Raw genomic sequence first — 19,355 nt, forward strand, 5'->3', positions numbered from 1 at the left:
CAGGCACCCTCAAAGCCAAATCCCAGACACTGCATTTGCCCCAACCAGCCGTTCACCTTCTCATTTGTTCATTCGTTTGTTTGTTCCTGGCCTGTCAGATTCTCTTCCGAGCCAGGCAAATCAAGGGGTGTGATCCTTGGCATCATGCATCTCTAGCATTGAATGCTTTAAAGGATAGGAGGTCACAGAGTGGTCTGAGGAAGCCTGATCAGAGTGATGGACGTGCTGCCCCACCCCACAAATCTCCCTGCACTGTCCCTGGGGCCCAGCTGGGTCCCCCCACACCAGGTGTTCTGTGCTGCCGTTTCTTCTTTTATCGCTGTATTTTAAACACTTTGCACATCGGGAACTATTCTTGTGCATCATGGGTTTTCTGGTGTGTGTGGAATCCCTTCCTGAGAATGCACCATCATTTATTTATCCAAACCTGTGCTGGCCTCCTGCACTGCCTGCGGCCGTGGAGCTGGGCGCCGGGAGATGCAGCTCTGCACACCCACCCCACCATGTCCTCAGCTGGCACCCACCAGGTCCGGGGGCTGGTCACGTGCCCCTCCCCTGACGCTTGGGCTGATATCAGGGGACTTGGCAGCAGGGCCAGATCCCGCCCCTCCTAACCCGCTGAGGCCTCTGACAACCGTGGGCCAGCCGGGCGGGTGATGGTGAGTGAGTACAGTCTGTTTCCGGCCATCGGCTCTCTGGGCGGCCATTTGTGCAGTGGGTGCCTTGGGGCTGCCTCTCCCCTGCCTCTTTCACACAGCCTCTGGCCTTGCCCACTATGGCCTGTGGGGCCTCTTCTGTGGGGCAGCGGGGCATGGAGTGGTGCTGGCACCGTCCCACAGCTGTGTCCTGTCTGATGGAGGCGGCCCACGGCAGCCAGACCCAGGAGGTGAAGAAAGGCAGGGCTGTTGGCACACCTTGAGAGTGGCCTTAGGAGGTGCTGAGTGGGCACAGGCCAGGGTCCCCATGTAGGTCTACACAGGCCTGGCAGGCGGTAAGCCCCATTCAGGGCGCTGGCACATGAAGCCAGGCTGATCTGGAAGTGGGGCGTCGGGCGCTGACCCAGCCTCACTCAGAGCAGCCTGCCCTGGGCCCCCGGGTGCTTCTCCGCTCTCCAGTCGGCACCCTGGCATTCTGAGCCGGCTGTCACAGGGCATGGTCCGTGGAGTTGAAGTTCTTTGGAGTGTTGATGGGTGTCACATAAGGGCTTTGTGGTCAAATGTGGGACGTTCTGGATTAAATGGTGCTGATGGTGCTCCTTTCCCGCAGGGCGTCTTGGGCCCTGTTTTGAAGGGGGGTGGGCGGCACCTTCTCTGAGGGGCACCCCTGTGCGATGCACCTCAGGGCCTGGTGTGCCCAGGAACCTGTTCTGGGAAATAGTGGTTGAGGTGCCTCAGAGGACCAGAGAAGGAGACCTGTGGGCCTCCAGCAAGGGCCCCGGAATGGATGGACCCTGCCACACAAACCCCGCACCCACGGGGCGCCCAGTGGGTGGAGGGACCACTGCTTCTCCCAGCAATTTGAGGCGATGTGCAAATTTAACCTTTGGATTTATGACTCTATTTCTTTGCAGCAAATGTCACGGGAAATGTCAGGCCAAGGCTGAGGCTGGGTGAGGGGCCTGTCAAGGAAGGGGGTAGGGCTAGGCAGGCTGGAGTGCTGCAGAGGGGCTCAGGCCAGGGTGGGCTCCAGGCCCCTCACCTCCTCCTGGGAGCCTTCCTGGGTTGTCCCTTTCTTGCCTGGATCCCCGACTGTCACAACCTTGCTGAGATGTTGCCTTCATTTGCCTTCTGCCAGGGCCCAGATGAGGCCAGTTCGGGGACATGCCGGAAGTCCCCCATTCCCCAAGGCTGGGCAGCCGTGGGATCAGCTTGTGCAGTGTCAGCTTGCTGTGTGACCTTGGGTACCCACCTTCCTGGTCACCGTAGGGCTCCTCATCTGCAGTCCAGACGGCTGGTAGCCAGAGGTGGTGTCTCTAGCTCAGGGCCCTCAAGAGGGGAAACGCCTGAGTCCTCGATGTGGGGTGTGTGTGGGGCTCTGGAGGAAGGGCGGGGCTGAGGCAGGGGCTGTTGTGGAGGGCTGGTCCTTGGTGGTCCTTAGGTCTAGGGCAGCCCCCTGCACACAACAGGTGCCTGTAGTAAAGACCCAAAGGCAGTGGCATGGATGTGGAAGGTGGAGGTGGATTCCAGCTGGGAGTCCACAGTCCCCAGTTACGCCTCCTCCACTGCTACATGCCAGATGTCATTCCAAGGCCCCCAGCCTGGCCTGTCACCAGCTCTACCCTGACTCCCCAGGCCCAAGGAGTCAGGAATGGCGGACTGCTCTCCCTCCTGCTCGTGCTGCCAGGGTCTGTGCACTGGCGGGGTTCAGGCTCCTAGTGCCCCGCAGTTCTCGTGATCCTCCGCACACAGCTCCCCCCACTGCACACCTTTGAACCTCCAGATCCAGCCCATCTTGCTAGTGTCACATCCTCCATACCTAACAACATCCAAGCCCGGAGTCCCAGCCTCTTCCCTCTCTCCAAAGGCAAAATCAGTGTCAAACTTGCACCCCATCTTCTGGTCCATCCCCTTCACTCCTCACTGAGGGCCAGCCTCAGACCTGGCCTCCGTCCCCGGCCTGTGGCCACAGCTGGCCCCGGCTCCCTGCCTATCATCTTGTTCCCCACCCAGGGATTCAACTGCTTCCCTAAGACATGTTTCCAGCCAGGCGCTGCCTGCCTAAACTCCCCCATGGCTGCCCCTAGATGAAGCTTTGGCCCCTTCGTTCTCAGGGCCTGGGCTAGAGAGGGTCTCACGTAGGAACCTTCTTTTCCATCCTCACCAGGGAAACCCCTGTCCCTAGATCCCAGTGCCTGGCACCTGTGTCTGCCTTCGCCTTTCCACCTGAAGAGCCCAGGCCTAGCTTGAGGATGCAGAAAGCCATGAAGAGTGGGACAGCCACACTGGCAGGGAGGGAGGGCCCAGGTGCCGGTGAGGAGGATCATTTGCACCTTCGTGGGCAGTGCCTGGTGCCCGTCTGTCCCTGGGTCAGCTCTGGGAGACCCCAGGGTTGGTGGCCCTCAAGGCTGGCTGTTAGGTGCAGATCAGTTGGCCCAGATGGCTGCACAAGGGTCGCTCTGTTTCCCCCGGGGAGCCCCTACCCTCTGAGCCTCCCTGTCCACATGTGGCTATTGTGAAACTGGAGCGGTGGTGAGTGTGCTCTGCCCACAGGGCCCAGCCATCGTGGAAGCTTGATTTGGGCAAGCTGCAGGCTCCTGGTGTACCTGCTCCAGGGACCCCCTTCGTCCAGGCCAGGCACTTGCACACCCCTTCATGGCCTGGGCTAAACTAGCTGTGGAAATCGAGACTGGTGATTGGGGCCTCAGGGCCTTGTGGGAAGGGGTGGCCGGGCCCTCACCTCCTGGGGGCCTCCCAGATTTTCAGCCCTTTGTTACCTGTCCTGTCCTGCTCTGGGGGGATGCAGGCGGGACTCTGGCCGGCCCATGTGGCCAGTGGGAATGGGCATGTGGGCTCCACTGTACTGCCTGGAGCAGGAGCCTCTGCTGAACCCTGGTGGGTACAGAGAAGGAACTGCTCTCTGGGGCCACCCCTCCCCATCAGTCCTTCTGCTGTGAGGGTCCTCATAGGACATCCTGAGAGACACATCAGTTCATGCCAGGGGAGCCCAAGTGACGGTGGGGCTGAGAGGCCATGATGGGGTAGGAGTGGGGTGCACAGGCTCCAGGCAGGGCTAGCAGCTGTGGAGTCCAGAGGGGAGGCTGGGTGCATGTGGAGAAGTCCCCATTTCTCAGGGAGGAGCCTGCGGCGCGGTTTGGGTTCCAATGGGAGCTCTGCCGCAGGACCTCTGCGCTGACTCGGAGGGAAGTATGGGGTCCTCTGCCTTTGTTGTGTGGAGGCTTCTGTCCCGCCCTTCACTTGTGCTGGCCTCAAAGTGCAGTTGGAGAGGATGCCTCGCCCCCTGCCTGGTCCTTGGGCAGAGTCCTCAGTGATGGCAGGGCAGGGTGGGACTGGGTATTGGGAGGGTGGGCCACCTGACCCCAGGCATGGCCTCTATCCCAGAAGCCCATTCAACCCACTTGGGGAACCCACTCGCCCAGGCCTGGCCAGCTACCAGCACGGCTGTTGAGGGAGGGCTGAGGAGCCGGCCAGAGGTCACGCCGGATGTGCCGTGCTGGTGCTCCTGGCCCCACCTGCCTCCACACATGCCACCAGGAACCTGGGAGTCGGCTCTGGTGCCCCCTCCTTTGTGGAGCCCAACCAAGTTCCCTCCCACACACTCTCCACTTGAGTCTCCGCTTCCCTCCCAGCTCTCCCTGGACATCCAGGCCCCCTTGTCAGGGAGCATGGAGCTGGCCGGTCATGCCCTACCCAACCCCAGGGCTCCTCAGGGCCTCCCAAGGGGTGGGGCTGTATGAGGTAGTAGCCCATGAGCCTAGCAGGGATTGGCTTCTCGAGGTTCCCTTCGGGGCTACAGATGAGCCCCCTAGGGCCATGTGATGCAGAAGCAGGACTGCCACAGTCCCCTCAGCTGGGTGCATCCCGTGCCCCACCTGCTGGGACCATGGGGGACTGTGGACTGGAGTGTGGCCTGCCAGGTGAACCCCAAGTGTCCCCTGGGGAGGGTCCTCCCCTCCTCATCCTTGGTGCAGTTTCAGGCACCAAGATACACTCCCGGGGGCCCTGGGCCAGTCCCTGATGCAGGGGGAGGCCCCCCGTGGTCACTTGCTTCACCCTTCATTCTCTTAGCAAATTCTTCCTGGCATCAGTTCCAAGACAGTCCCGTGCTGGGCGGCAGGGACCTTGAGATTCTTGACATGCTCTACCCCCAAGCCCCTCAGATTCCAGGGGGACATGCTGAAGCCCACAAGGTCCCTAGGAGTGCCGGCTGTGGGGGGGGGGTTGAGGACTCTGAGCCCCCCACATTGAGCACTCATGGAGGCCACACTGGCCCCAGGTCTGAAAGAGGAGCTGGAGCTGCTGGCCTGCAGACTGAGGAGGCTCCAGTGTCCCCTAGCAGAAGCCCAGTGGCTGCAGGACAGTCCACTGCCCGTGTGAGATGCTTAGAGGGTTCTGGTTTGGGGGAGGGCAGGTGAAGAACTTGTGGGTCCAGAGGGGAGTGGAGGGAGGGGCAGAGACTGCGGAGGTGGACCGCGGGGCGAGCTCTCCTTGGCCCCAGCGGGAGGCTGCCGCGACTCTGGTGCTCCCTCAGCCTGACACGTGGCCCCTGCACACCCAGCTGCGTCCAGGCTGTCTTTCATCTCCCTGCCTCGGCCCCAATTTATGTCAGGCAGAGGCTGACACAGGGACAGGTATGACAAGTGTCTGGCTTCCTATTTGAAAATTGGCAAAAGAAAAACTCTCCCCATAAAGATATTCTATCTACATACCTCCCGGATGTCACCACGAGGACCCGTCACGGCTGAGACAGATGGCGGCCCTAATGGACTCCATTCTTCACCCGCTGCCGGAGCGGAGGCCGGTCCCCTGGGGTGGCCTGAGGCGGACGATGGGTGATGGGTGGGGCACCAACCTCCCTTTGTGCCCTCCCCTATGCCATGGCCTGCCCGCAACCCCGAGCTGCCCACCAGGGCCTTTGTCATAGCCAGGGACGCCAGGGGCAGGTGACTTGGACACCTGAGGCCACAGTGATCCAGTGCCTCCACCCTCCTGGCTGAGAGACAGTGCACATTTGACCCCCAGCCTTGGCATATGTCAGGACCACCCCCACCCCCGCTGGCTGAGGTATCACTTCCTCCAGGAAGCCACCCCAACCACCCCACCTGAAGGTGCCGCTACTGTCCCCTGCAGGCAGAGCGCTCCAGGAGGCAGGGTACTCAGGATCCCCTGGCCCCCAGATCACAGGGAGCTTGATGTTACAGGACAGTCTCCATCACTGCCTCCGGGTCTCGAGGTGATGAGGGCCCTGGGAGCCGGGGGAGTAACAGGTTACTCTCCAGTGAATTGAGGGGAGGGAAGGGCTGCAGTCCTGCACAGCCCCCTGTGGCTCACTTTCTGCCTGGGGGTGTCCACCGTGTTCGTCATCCTCACTTGCATGGGGCTACCCTAGGCCCAGGGTGAGGTCGAGACCCACCTAGCCTGTCACTTATGCTCAGCCAAGCCTGAGTACCCCATGGACAGGAGCTTATGGGCTATTACTCCCAGCTGGGCTCCCATGGTGGCCCCATTGGGTCTGAGGATGGACACCTTGGCAAGGTAGATGAGGAAGGGATTGGGAAGGGGTGGCAGGGTTGGGGCTGGGGGAGAAGAGCCCCCCAGAGGGAGTATGTCTGGGAATAGAGCAGGGCATTCTGGAGGGGGAGCTCCTTGAGCAAAAGCCAGTAGGGGCGATGGCCTTGGAGCAACAGAGCCCCAGGCGGTGCTGGCTTCAGGCCTGGGGTCAGAGCCAGGTAGGATGCCAGCAGAGCACTTCCTAGCTGCAACTTGGCCTTGGAGCCAAGGGCTTTCTCCTCTGCGGGATGGGGATGGTGGTCCCCCCGGGGGTGATGTGAGAAGGTCCTCCAGGGAGAGGCCAGGTGCAGGCTGCCCCATTCTTGGTGGGTGGATCAGGCATTTCCTGTGTACCCACCATGAGCTATGTGCCACCTCCACCCCCCGCCATGAGGTGGGCCTTATTATCTCCATTTCCAACTGAGGGAACCAGTTCTGAGAGGTTGGGGGGCCTGCCTGAGACCTCCCCAGGCAGAGCCAGGGCCCCGAGCCCTGACCTGCTTCCAGGACTGCCCTGCAGGGCCAATCACAATGGGCAGGGACCCTGGGGTGTGGGAGCTCATGGAGGGGGCTCCTGCCACCTGCAAGACAGACTCACCCACCCTTCCACCTGGCCCAGTGTCAGCATGAGACCAAACAGAGCAAAGGAAAAACACCCTTAGCCGGGCGCGGTGGCTCACACCTGTAATCCCAGCACTTTGGGAGGCCGAGAAGGGCGGATCACAAGGTCAGGAGATCGAGACCATCCTGGCTAACACGGTGAAACCCCGTCTCTACTGAAAATGCAAAAATTAGCTGGGCACGGTGGTGCACACCTGCAGTCCCAACTACTCTGGAGGCTGAGGCAGGAGAATCACTTGAACCCAGGAGGCAGAGGTTGCAGTGAGCCGAGATTGTGCCATTGCACTCCAGCTTGGGCAAGAAGAGTGAGACTCCGTCTCAAAAAAATAAAAAAAGAAAAGAAAAAAAGAAAAAGAAAAACACCCTTGATTTTATTTTACAAGATCATGTTCATTGTAGAAAATTGTGGAAAAACACACCAAAGTTTTAAGAAGGAAGTTGTAGTAGTCTGATCAGGCTGCCATGACAAAATACGATAGACAAGGTGTACTAAACAACAGAAGCGCATTTCCTGACAGTTCTGGAGGCTGGAAGTCTGAGATCAGGATGCCAGCATGGGCTGGTTGTGGTGGGAGTTCCCTTCCTGGCTTGCAGATAGCCACTTCCTCACTGTGCCCTCACGTGGTGGGGATGGAAGGGTGGAGAGAGAGGAGGGCATGTGCTCTCTGGGGTCTCTTTCTCTTCCAGGCCACTAATGCCATGGTGAGGGCCCCAGCCTCGTGACCTTATCTAACCCTAATCACCTCCGAAAGGCCCTGCCTCCAAATACCATCACACTGGGGATTAGGGCTTCAACATGTGATTCTGGGGGAGACACAGACATTGAGTTGTAACCAAAGTAAAACTATCCGTTTTGCTACTTAGAGACCGCGCCCTTGGCATTGGGGTACTGAAGCCATGCCCCCACCCCAGGAGCATCCGTTGCCTCATGGGCTGTGGGCCAAGGCTCTCTCCCAGGGCTGAACATCCTGGGGAATGCTGTTTCCATAGCTGCACAAAGCCTGCCACTTGCTCTTAGTGATGAGCATTTAGTGCATTCACATGACAAACATTTATGGAGCACCTCCTGTATGCGGGTCACCAGCCCCTGTGGAGCCTGAAGCTCAGGGTGCCTCAACCAACAGAAACAAGCCACACAGAGGCCTGCTAAGTGGACCAGTGAGGTGTGGAGTGGAATGGGCACCCTGGCAGTGGGTGGAAGATGGAGGGGTGTGAAGGAGACCCTGGGAGTCGGCCCACAGAAGTGCCTCACCCAGACCCAGCCCTCCCATTTCTCAGATGAGAAACCCAGGCAGGAGCCACAGGTGGTGCCTGAGTAGGGTCATGTGACTGGGCCTGGGGGTGACTGGGCCTCCAGGCCTGCTGCAGCCATGATGGGGGTTGGAGAAGCAGCCAGTGGAGGAGCGAGCGGGATGGGGCATGGCTTCCTGCACGCCTGGCCTGGGAGGGAGGCACTGGCTGGCTGGCTGGCTGGCTTCCCGGTGGGTTGCAAGGTTTTAAATATGCATTAACAGAAGAGGTGCTGAGGCCTGGCTCAGGGGCTGCCCTGAACAGGCTGAGTCCCCGGACCCTACTCTGTGAGGCTGGGGGAGGAAGGAAAGGGGATGGGGGCAGGGCTGTTGTAAAATCATCAAGACAGTTTTAGGAGAATGGCTTACGCCTTTGCAGGTTTGAGAAGCCACCCGTGGGGTGACCCGGGCAGGCCAGGAGACCAGCTGGGTGCTGGGGTGTCCTCTGTGGGATGAAAGGTCAGGCTGCCCAGTCTTTGGGGCTTACATGGGGGGACAAGTGCAGTATGGCCTGTGCATGGCCCCCCGACCCCTGATGACCCTGTGGTGACGCCCAGTGTGGCCTTGGGGGACCCCTCTGTGCCCTGGGCTCGGTGGGGTGGGTCCCAGACAGAGATGCTGAGGAAATAAGGCTGGACTGCCCGGCCTCCCGGAGGGCAGCTGACCCCCTTCCCCTGGCCCTGCGCAGTGGGGCAGCGCATCAGCCTCAGGAAGTAGCTGAAATACACTGACCTCGTTTTCCAAAAGGCAGCGGCACCTGGGCCTCCCCCCATCGTGGGTGAGAAGCCGACAACAGTTTCCATCCCAAATTGATTTCAAATACGGAAGAGTTATCACACACAATCATATAGGAATAATTTATCACTTGTTAATAAAAGAGCAATTACTTATTCACGTCGCCGCTGCGTGCGTGCATCGGTTTGGTTGCAGAGACGCATTGGGGGCTCTCATAGCAGCTGAGAGAAGCCTGTGTGCACTCAGCCAAGGTCAGGAAGGAGGATCGGGGGCTGCGCACCCACCCCAGTGCTAAGTGACCCCTGCCGGGTGTTGACCGCACACCCCTACCCTCTGCTCCTGAGGGGCCCCAGCCTGGAGTGGGGGGCTCAGATCTGGGACAAGGAGGGGACAGGAGCAGGCAGAGGTGGGGTAAGGGGAATCCAGGGATGGGGCTTCATCACAGTGTGAGGGCTGGGCTGGGTGGGCAGGCAGGAACTCTGAGGCTGGGCGAGGGGAGCAGCTGCCTGGCCTGCAGGGAAGGCCCAAGCACAGAGTTGGGCTTTTAGGCCAGAAGCTGCCTCTTTGGGTGTGTGGATTGCGGAGTCTCTGGGGCTGAGAGCCCATAGTGTCCTGGGAGACCTAGATGCATCCTCAGCCACTCGGCTGAGCGGGGGATCCTCCCTGGCCAGCTGCCAGCTGCCCCGGGCTGTGTGTCCAGGTGTTCTTGGGCTCTCACCGTTCCTCTCTCCTCCTGCACCTTGGAGACACCTGCTTCTAACCCACATTTGTCTCCACCTTCTGGAAGATACACTTTCTTTTTTTCTTTTTATTTATCTCTGTTTTCTGAGATTTTAGTGCCAAATACACAGTTGTTTTTAAAAAACAATAACATTCGGTCAACAACATATTGCACAGAGTTAACACCTGCACCTGGCCTCGGAGGCTGGTCTGGAGAATGGGCTCAAGCTGCCCCTGCCCCGTGTCCTCGTGGGAGGCAGCCACTCTTGCCTCTGTTCCCTGGCTTTGCCAGTGGTTGCCACCACATTTCCTCAGCTTCTATCCAGTTCTGTCTCCTCCAGCACACTCCCCGGCACAGCTGTCTCGCTGCCATCAGTTAAATTCACAGCCAGTGTTTCCCAACCCAGGTCACATAAATGTTCGCAATCCTGCCATGGGATGGATGACCTTCCTTCTCTTTCATGGCCTTTTGTTTTTCTTGGGGCTTACAGTTGATGTTTTTTCTGCATCCACCACCCTCATGGGCTTACTCCTCCCCACATCAGGACTTCTATCGGGGTCTCATTTTTCCCATGGGTAAAGATTCACCCCAAGCACTTGTCCTGCTGCCCCATAACTTCCCTTCACCGCCTGTTGAGATTTCAGTTAATGCTTCCTGGGTCCCACGTTTTCCTCTTTCTGGGTTTGCACTTCATTTTGGCTGAAGCACAAGCCTGACTAACTCTGTAAAGAAGATATAGTGAAGAATCATTCCGGAAGTCTTCCTGTATTTACCAGTATGTTCAAGCTGGATTGTCTCGGTCGAGAATTCCATGTTGAAATTAGTTTCCCCTCAGAGCTATGAAGCTGTTGCAGTATTGTTGTTTCCTGGCATCTAGTGTGCTGTGAAGACAGCCAATATCACAGTGCATCTTCTTTTGTGTGTGTGTGTGTGTTTTCTTTTTTTTGTTTTTTGTTTTTTTTGGGGAAAGAGTCTCACTCTGTCACCCAGGCTGGAGTGCAGTGGCATGATCATGGCTCACTGCAGCCTCAAACTTCTGGGTTCAAGCAATCCTTCCACCTCAGCCTCCCAAGTAGCTGGGATTACAGGCATGCATCACCACACCCGGCTAATTTTGTAGTTTTTTGTAGAGACAAGGTCTCACTGTGTTGCGCAGGCTGGTCTCAAACTCCTGGCCTCAAGCAGTCCTCCCACCTCAGTCTCCCAAAGTGCTGGGATTACCGGCGTGCACTGCTGCATGTGGCTTCATGTTGCATCTGTGTGACCAGCTTCTCCTCCTGGAGCTTCAGGCCTCTCTTGACTGCTGGGGGCCTGAAAGTGCACTGTGAATGCCCAGTGGAGGACTGGGTACTCAGCTTTGGAAAGTTTTCTGGTATTATTTCTTTGCTAGCTTTTCTCAGTTTTTTGTTTTCTCTTCCGGAACTCCCCTTAGATGTTCAACCCCCCTATATTTGTCTCCCAAATCTCATTCATGTTTCTTTCTCCTTTGTTTTTCTTTCTGGAAGATTTCTTTGACCTTGTTTTCTAACACTTGTATTGATTTTTTTTTTTTTTAATTTTAGTGATTCTATTTTTAATTTCCAGGCACTCTTTCTTTTTGTCTGATGCCTCCTTGCTCATAGCACCCTGTTCTTGTTTTAAATCCCCGTCTATGCCTAGGAAGACACAAATGAGATGTTTCTCCTAATTTTTATCTTTTTCCCATACTGTCGGCTTCCTCCAGCATCGTTCTCCCTCTTTTTCTGCATTGATGTGTTTTCCAGATGCCTGGTGGTCACTGGTTTTCTGGTCACTTTTCAGAGGGAAGCTGGTTGACTGCGCTGTTGAGATGGAGCTTTTCTTCTGCCCATCGGTCCTGGGTGCCCCTGGATCCCTTTCTCTGGGTGTTTCTCCAGGGGAGCAGCCTGCCACTGTGCTCCCCACTCCTCACTCTGCATCACCCTCATTTCAGTGGGTTTCTGGAGGGGAGGAACACGTGTCTGTCATGCAGATCCCTGTGTCTAATACATGGTGGGTGAGCAGGGGAGGGGGGCCATCAGTGTTGCATGAGAAGCCACAGCAACTCGACTCTGAGCACAGGCTGGGTCTCTCATGAGATGAGTCAGGCTGCATCAGGCCTCAGGCCTGTCCTCGAGCCTCGTTTCTCTGCTGAGGCTGAGATGGGCAGAAGCAGCGAGGAAGTGGCTCCAGGTGGGTTTGTAGCACAGCCTGGCTGCTGCCCCCTCCTCCAGCCCAGATGCAGCCAGGCTCCTGCCTGCCATATCTCCTCGATAAAGCAGACCTACTGCCAGGTCAGGCCAGAGTGGCCTTGCAAGACCACTGGAGCAGAGGGGTCCTTGTGGCTCTGGGACACTGTGAGCTGTACCTTGCCTCCATGGGCTCCTCACCTGAGATGAGGCTGACCCAGGTCAGATAGGCAGGCCTCTGGGGAGGCAGGATGCTGGGTGGGGGGCTGGGTGGGGTTTCTTTGGGGTCTTGTGGGGGTGGTCGGTGCTCTCATTGTCCTCACATCACTGGTGTGGGGACAGATTTGGAGGGGGCTGGCTGTTTCTCTGCCTACTCTGTGAGGGGGTGCAGAGGCTGCATCTGAGCCCAGGGCTGCAAGACTCCAGGGCCCACCCTCAGCCATCCCTGGGAAGGCAGCCTCCTGGCCTGAGGTTGAGGTGCTATGGGGAACTAGGGAGCCCAGAGTGGCTGCCCCTCCCTGCTGTGTCATCCCTGGGGCTCAGGGTCTGCTCTGGTCACCTGGGGATGATCATGGTGATAAGGATAGTGGTGATGAGGATGGGGGTGGACAGGGATCTTGGAGCCCAGATTGTGTGCCTTGTCTCCTGGCCTCGCAAGATGGCCAGCAAGACACTTGCCTCAGTCAGTGCCTCATCTGAGGAGTGGGGTTGACTGTCACCCCCTCACTGTACTATGGGAGGATGCAGTACAGGGATGTCCTGAAACCTCCAGGAATGAGGAAAGGCTGCACCTTGGGCTGTCCCAGGGAGGCAAGGGACCCTCATTCCTTACTCCCTGTCCCTTGTCCTCTTCCCCTCCCCATCCTTGAGCCAGGGCATCTGCCCAGGGATATCTGCTGTCCACCCAGTACTGACCCACTGATCACCTGGGGCTTCCTATCCTTGTGTGAGATCAGCCCCAGGCTGCCCACTATCTAAGGGCCTTACACAGAACTGGTGTGATGATAGTGGTGATGACAGTGATGATGATGAAGATGATGATGGTGACAAGGATGTGGATGCTGATGGTGATGCTGGTGATGAGGATGAGGATAGTGATGAGGATGAGGATAGTGATGAGGATGAGGATGATGGTGATGGTGACAAGGATAAGGAGGGTGATGTAGGTGATAAGGATGCTGATGGTGGTGATGGTGACAAGGATGAGGATGGTGATGATAGTGATGATGCTGATGGTGATGAGGATGAGGAGAGTGATGATGGTGACAAGGATGAGGATGGTGATGGTGATGATGGTGATGAGGATGAGGTTGGTGATGCTGATGATGGTGATGATAGTGATGAGGATAAGGATGATGGTGATGATGGTGATGAGGATGCTGATGATGGTGATTGGGATGATGATGGTGATGAGGTGACAAGGATGAGGATGGTGATGGTGATGATAGTGATGAGGATGCTGATGGTGATGATGAGGATGATGATGGGAAGGCTGAGGATGAGGATGGTGATGATGGTTATAGTGATGGTGATGAGGATAAGGATGATGGTGACGATGGTGATGATGATAGTGATGGTAATGGTGGTGATGAGGATGATGGTGATGATAGTGATAGTGATAGTGATGGTGATGATGGTGTTGAGGATGGTGATGATGATAGTGATGGTGATTCATTATGAAACGCTTTCGCGCGTTTTCGTGCCGCTTCCAGAAGGATGAGGATGGTGATTATGATGATAGTGATGGTGATGATGGTAATGGTGATAATGGTGTTGAGGATGGTGATGATGATAGTGATGGTGATAGTGATGGTGATGATGGTGTTGAGGATGGTGATGATGAGGATGGTGATGATGATAGTGATGTGATGATGGTGTTAGAGGATGGTGATGATGGTGATGAGGATGGTGATGATAGTGATGATGATAGTGATGTTGATGATGGTAATGGTGATGATGGTGTTGAGGATGGTGATTATGGTGATGAGATTCAGGTGACAGTATTGGTGGTGATCTGTGGTGGTAGGGATATGGTGATGATGGTGATGGGGATGGTGGTGATGATAGTGATGGTGGTGATGGTGATGAGGATGGTAATGGTGATGGTGATGATGGTGATGATGATGATGGTGGTGATAGTGGTGAGGATGGTAATGAGGATGGTGATGATGATAGGATGGTGATGGTGATAAGTATGTTTACAATGATGATAACAAGGACAGAAAATGCCTCCACAGCCTAGTTTTCCTTCACAATCTTGGCCATGGGTCTGCAGGAGCAACCAGGCCTGAGGCCGTGGAGGGTGGTCCAGGGCATCCTGTTTGCAAGGAGGAACTGCACTCCCTTTCCTCTCTTGTTTCCTGGACCAAGTGTTCTCATCTTTAATATTTCTTTGTTCTTAACTGTGAAGATCCCTTTAGCAGAGGCTGGAATCCTGATGTCCTGGGAAGTACATTGACATGGATCTGCCCCAGTCACCTCTTTCCAGGTCCTGTCCACCGAGGGAGGCAGCTTGATGTTAATGGGTCATAAACCACCTTGGTGTGACCTGGCCAGAGTCCCTGATACAAGGTGCAGGGAGGGGCCTTGGCCCAGCCTCTGCAGGGTTCCAGGGTGGGTGGACTGGCATGGAGAGGCCCTGTCCCCAGAGAACCCCTACCTCAGTTAAACCACCGTCCTGCTCAAAACTACCGGCACTGGATTTATCTCCTCTGAAGTGCCACCCGAGTCCTTTCCTCCCAAGTCGGACTGTGTCATTTCCTCTGCTGTTCCCCTCTCCTTACAACCATTCTGTTCTCTTTGTGTGTGTGTGTGTGTGTGTGTGTGTGTGTAATCCCAGCTACTCAGGAGGCTGTGTGAGCCACCCCTCCCAACTTATTTGTGTTAAGTTGTCCTATTTTATGCATGTTTGACTGTGAGCCTCCTGACAGCCTCTTTACAAAAATGATGTTTTTATTTTGACCTGCAGAGTATTTCGGTATTTCTGAGTCTCTTTCTTGCCTAGAACCCCTCACCCTAGGCCTCCATGAGATGCTGAGCTTGCCCAGGTCTCCGCAGAGCTGAGCCTGCACTGAGGTTGCTAGGCTCTTTTCACCTGGCTATGTGACTTCAGCAGGACCGTGGTCTTCTCTGACCCTTGGTTTCCTTTTCGTTAGGTGGGGGTCTGAGTGAACTGCTGGGGCCATTGTCAGGGTGAAGGTGGCAGCACCCACACTCGGCTTGCTCACAAACCAGGTTGGCAAACTGTTGATGTGAATGGTGTGATACTAAATAATTCCAGCTTTGTGGGCCACACAGTGTGTCATAACAACTCAGCTCTGCTGTTGTCGCGGGAAAGCAGCCATGGACAATGCGTGAACACATAGGTGTGGCTGGCCGCCAATAACACATCCTTTACAGAAGCAGCAGCCAGCCCTTGGGCCAGTTTGCCAGGTGCCAGTAGAACAGGAGGCCAAGGCCCGTCGGCTCTGACAAGGGTTCCAGTCCGGCCCCCGGACACGGAGCTCTGGCCTCAGCTGGGGGAATTCCAGTAGGAGCATCCCAGGCTGAGGAGGATCCTCTGCCGCCTCTTGGACTCCTCATCCCCTGGGGAGCGCTGGATCCCACTGGCCCTGCCTGGCTGGGCTTCTCTGTGGTCTTACCAGGCACTGCTCCTGTGCCATGGGCCAGCTGCTGCCCCCAGCTTAGTTTGTAACGTGAAGGGCTAGGCGGTCCCTGGGATGGCTCCAATGGGAGCCTGTCCAGCTGCTCTCCTGCTGACTGAGGCTGATCCAAGGCTGCTGAGAACGAGCCGGCAAGAGCCTCAGGACCCACACGTGTCTTTTCACAGCAGAATAAATTCTGCTCGGGCAGAGGCCGCTCGCCTGCCTGGTTGATCATGTTTTACAAGTGCTGAGGGCGAGAGAACGCATGGGCATGTGCCCACCCGTCTTCCTCCGCTGCAGTGGCGTGCAGACCCTCCAGCCGGGCCCTGGCTCCTGGGAGGGGCTCACATCCCAGCAACCCTCTACTGCTCAGTGGACTCTGCCTGAGCCCTGACCAGCCTGGGGGCTCTTATTGTGTGTTTCCAGCATGCGTGCCTATTGTGTGCACCCCCGGGAGTCCCCATTGCATGCACTGAGTCTGTGCTCCTGGCTCGTGCACCCTGAGCATGTGCTCTTGTACTTCCTCCTGCCCTGTCAAGGCAAACACTCTGGGCTCACAGGCAGTGGTCAGCCTTGTGTGTGCAGCAGATTCAGGGCCCTGGGAGAGTGTGGGAGGCCTGGGGCTTAGGTCTGGATGCTAGCCCATGGGAATGGAGGGCTAGGCACCAGGTACTGGGCAGGGTCAGGCAGGCAGATGGGCCTGGGAGGCAGGTGTATGGCAATGCTGGGCCCAGGCCTGGCTCAGGGTGCACCCCCAGGGTGGGAGCATGCCAGCTACCGGCCACTTCCTCATTAGTGTCCTCTGGGGACTCAGCTCGCTGTGGCTGCTGGATTGAATTAGCTGCGGGACCAAGATGAGCCCTTGGTGGAGACAGAATTCTCCAGATAATTAGGCAGCGGGTGTTTGTTGGCTCCTGATGGAGCGTGGAGGAGCAGGGTGGGCTCTAACCTCCTGTGGGGCAAGGGGATACTGGCTGTGCCCTGGACTGGGCGAGGCTTCCACTGGGCAGAGCCCCCAGGGACCCCCAGTGTGGGGCTCACTGGAGTGGGAGCCGAGGAGGGTGCACCTCCAGTGAGGGGTGTGTGGGCTGGATGGGGCAAGGTTCTGGAGCCCTCCACACAGGCAGCCCAGCCTTGACCAAACATGAATCCTTGAGGCCTAGGTGCCAGGCCAAGGATCCTGTCCACTAGGAGCTCTGCCAAGACCCTTTGGCTGGCAGTGGGCTCCTGGGCTCCTGCCAACATCCTCATGCTGCCTGGGACCAGCTCAGGCCTCTGTGGCTCCTAACCCTCCCGTAGGGCACCTGTCGTGCAGCAGGGTGGCCACCCGTGGTCAGCTGGCCCTGGACCGTGAGTGCCTGGAACCTGGCTCCTCGGCCTGGTCTTGTGTGGGCAGCACTCCGCACAGCACCTACGACAGGGGCCACTTCACACCTTGCCCAGGGACAGACAGAGGGCCAAGGGATCAGATGATCTTGCACATTGTGACCCACATTGATGTGTCCTTGGGGTGAGGGTGCCATCCAGGGCTGCCAGCTCTCACCTGGCCAGGCCATCCTCTGCTAGCTTCAGGGTCTGTGACTTGAAAGGTGTATCCTCTCAGGGTGCCCTGCTGGCTGGAAACAGGACTGTGGAGCTCAGGTTAGGAGCGGGGGTGGCTAAGCCTTTACTGCCCCGCAAGACCTTTTAACACCCCTGGGGCCATGAGGCTGGGAGGCCCGCTAGCCCCCGGGGCTGTGGCTTCTCCTGCTTTACTTGTTATTATTTGTCTGACAATATATTTAATTATAAGATTTTGTGTACTTTCAGGCACGTTTCTTGTAAGTAGCATATGACTGCATTTGACCTTTGATGGTGTTTGCTATTGATTATACCCACACCAGTTCTCATGTTCCTCATCTGTAAAATGGGTCAATAAACTTGACACCCCCTCCAAGAGAATTTGCTGGACTGAAGGGTCCAGCCCGTGGCCTGGCTGCTGGCCCTGGACCCACCCACATCTCGTTGTCTCTGGTGAGCCCAGCAACACAGGGCAGGGACAAGCCCTACTGGCCAGGGCAAGGCGTGGAGCCAAAGGGGCTGAGGGAGCACCAGGCACACTCAGGAGGCCAGTCCCGAAGGCTCCCACACTGGGCCTCAGTTTCATGTAGCTAGCTAGGCCTGGAGCTGCTTCAGTCTGGGCCCAGTGCCCTCTCACCATGGCAGGTGTCCTTGCCTGGTATTGACCTCACCTGCCTACCCCGCCATCGCAGCCAAGATTAACAAGGAGCAGGGGCCAGGGCCAGGGCAACAGGGGCTGGTACCCACTTCCCTAGGATATTCAGGACCCCTCAAGGGCAGACTGCCCCCACCAGGAGCTGCTGCCAACCTCCTGCCCCAGCACCCGGAGTCCTGGAAGGGCACAGGAAACGCCATGGGAATTCTGGCTGCCCCTGCACGTGTCTGTGGGCCTGAGGATGGATGGCGGGTGGGTGTGCATGTGAGAAGCAAGCGAGGATTGGGGGACAGATGGGTGGGGGGGCGGGGGGAGTGAGTCAGTGGTGGAGGGCCAGGAGTGGGGAGCAGGCGTGGGAGGGGTGCCCTGACCCTCTGTGGTGTGGGGATGACACAGGCCCGCCACCCCCGCCCAGAGCTATTTCTGGCCTTGGTGCACTGAGCTGTGGCCTCCTGTTCTGCCTCATAACTGTGGTCTGTGACGTGACCGCCTCACGGGGACATGGCTGGTGTCCGAGAGGATCCTGAGCTGACTGCTGTCCCAGCTGTGCTACAGCTGGCCCCACCCCCAGCCCCAGCCCTCTGCAGCCTCTTACCCCAGCCCTGGGAAGCAGCAGCTCAGAACCTCCCTGGAGATTCCCCTCCCAGCCACCCTTGGCACAGGAGCATGCTGCCTGCCCCTCTGCACGTGGCCTGCAGCCCAGCCCCTCCGTACCCTCCCCCATTACTAGCCAGGCCCCCAGCCTTCATGCTTGGGCAGGACATGCCTCATGGTCCCTCTGGGCAGCACTGTGACTGTCTCCCTTGGCCACCTCTCTGCCTGGGTAGTCTGGGGTGGGAGCAGGGCAGGGCTTCACCACTCACTGCCTCAGTTTCCTAATCTGTAAATGTATTGCTGACTCACATCTTTTTATAGCAGGTGATGGGACCCTCCGGTGATCACAGCCCAGGGGCGGCATCGGGGCCTGAGGGCGCCGAGCTGTGTGCGATGAAAGCCGGTGCTCGGGGCCTCCACAGCTACCTGCCCTGCGCTGCCTCCTGGCCTCGCTGGGCAGAGGCAGAGGCATCCCTGTGGGACCTCAGCCCAGGCTTGGCAGGGCACGGAGGTGGGCGGGGCCCCAGGAACAGTTGGGGTCAGGGACAACATGAAGAAGGCCATCACTGCTCGGCTTGGCTTAGCTACCTGGGCTGCTGAGGTGAGCTGCTGACCTCAGCAGCCGCCTGCCTGCCCATCAGCTGGGCGCATCCCCAGAACACCTCCCACCGCCACCTCCCCATCCCCTTTCTCCACCCCTCACCTCTGCTCCTGCCCTCCTCATCCTCCTCCCTCTGCCTCCTCCCACTTCCTCCCCCCTCCCCCTCCCTCCTCACTCCCTCCTTCGGTGAATGTGAACAGCCCTCCATTCAGCGGAGCCGATGGTGCAGGTGCCCACCTGGGCCGCCTGTTGCTCCCGTCAGGGGGACGCGTCCTGGACTGTTTGCTGCCCAGCCTCCTGGGCCTTCAGCCTGGTAATCCTGGGTCCTGCCCTGCCCAGTCTGGCTGCTACAGGGAGAGGCCCCAGGTCAGTATCCGGTCACTGTCCCCCCGGGAAAGCTCAGAGCCTTCCAGGCAGGAGAGCCAGCCCTCCCCAGACCGTGGCTCCGGAGCCAGGCCTGGGCTGAGACAGGAGCTTCCAGCTTTGACCCAGCCCTGACAGCCAGCAGGGCCATCCTCCGGG

Source organism: Papio anubis, chromosome 16, assembly GCF_008728515.1.
Source record: "Papio anubis isolate 15944 chromosome 16, Panubis1.0, whole genome shotgun sequence".
NCBI classification, from domain to species: domain Eukaryota; kingdom Metazoa; phylum Chordata; class Mammalia; order Primates; family Cercopithecidae; genus Papio; species Papio anubis.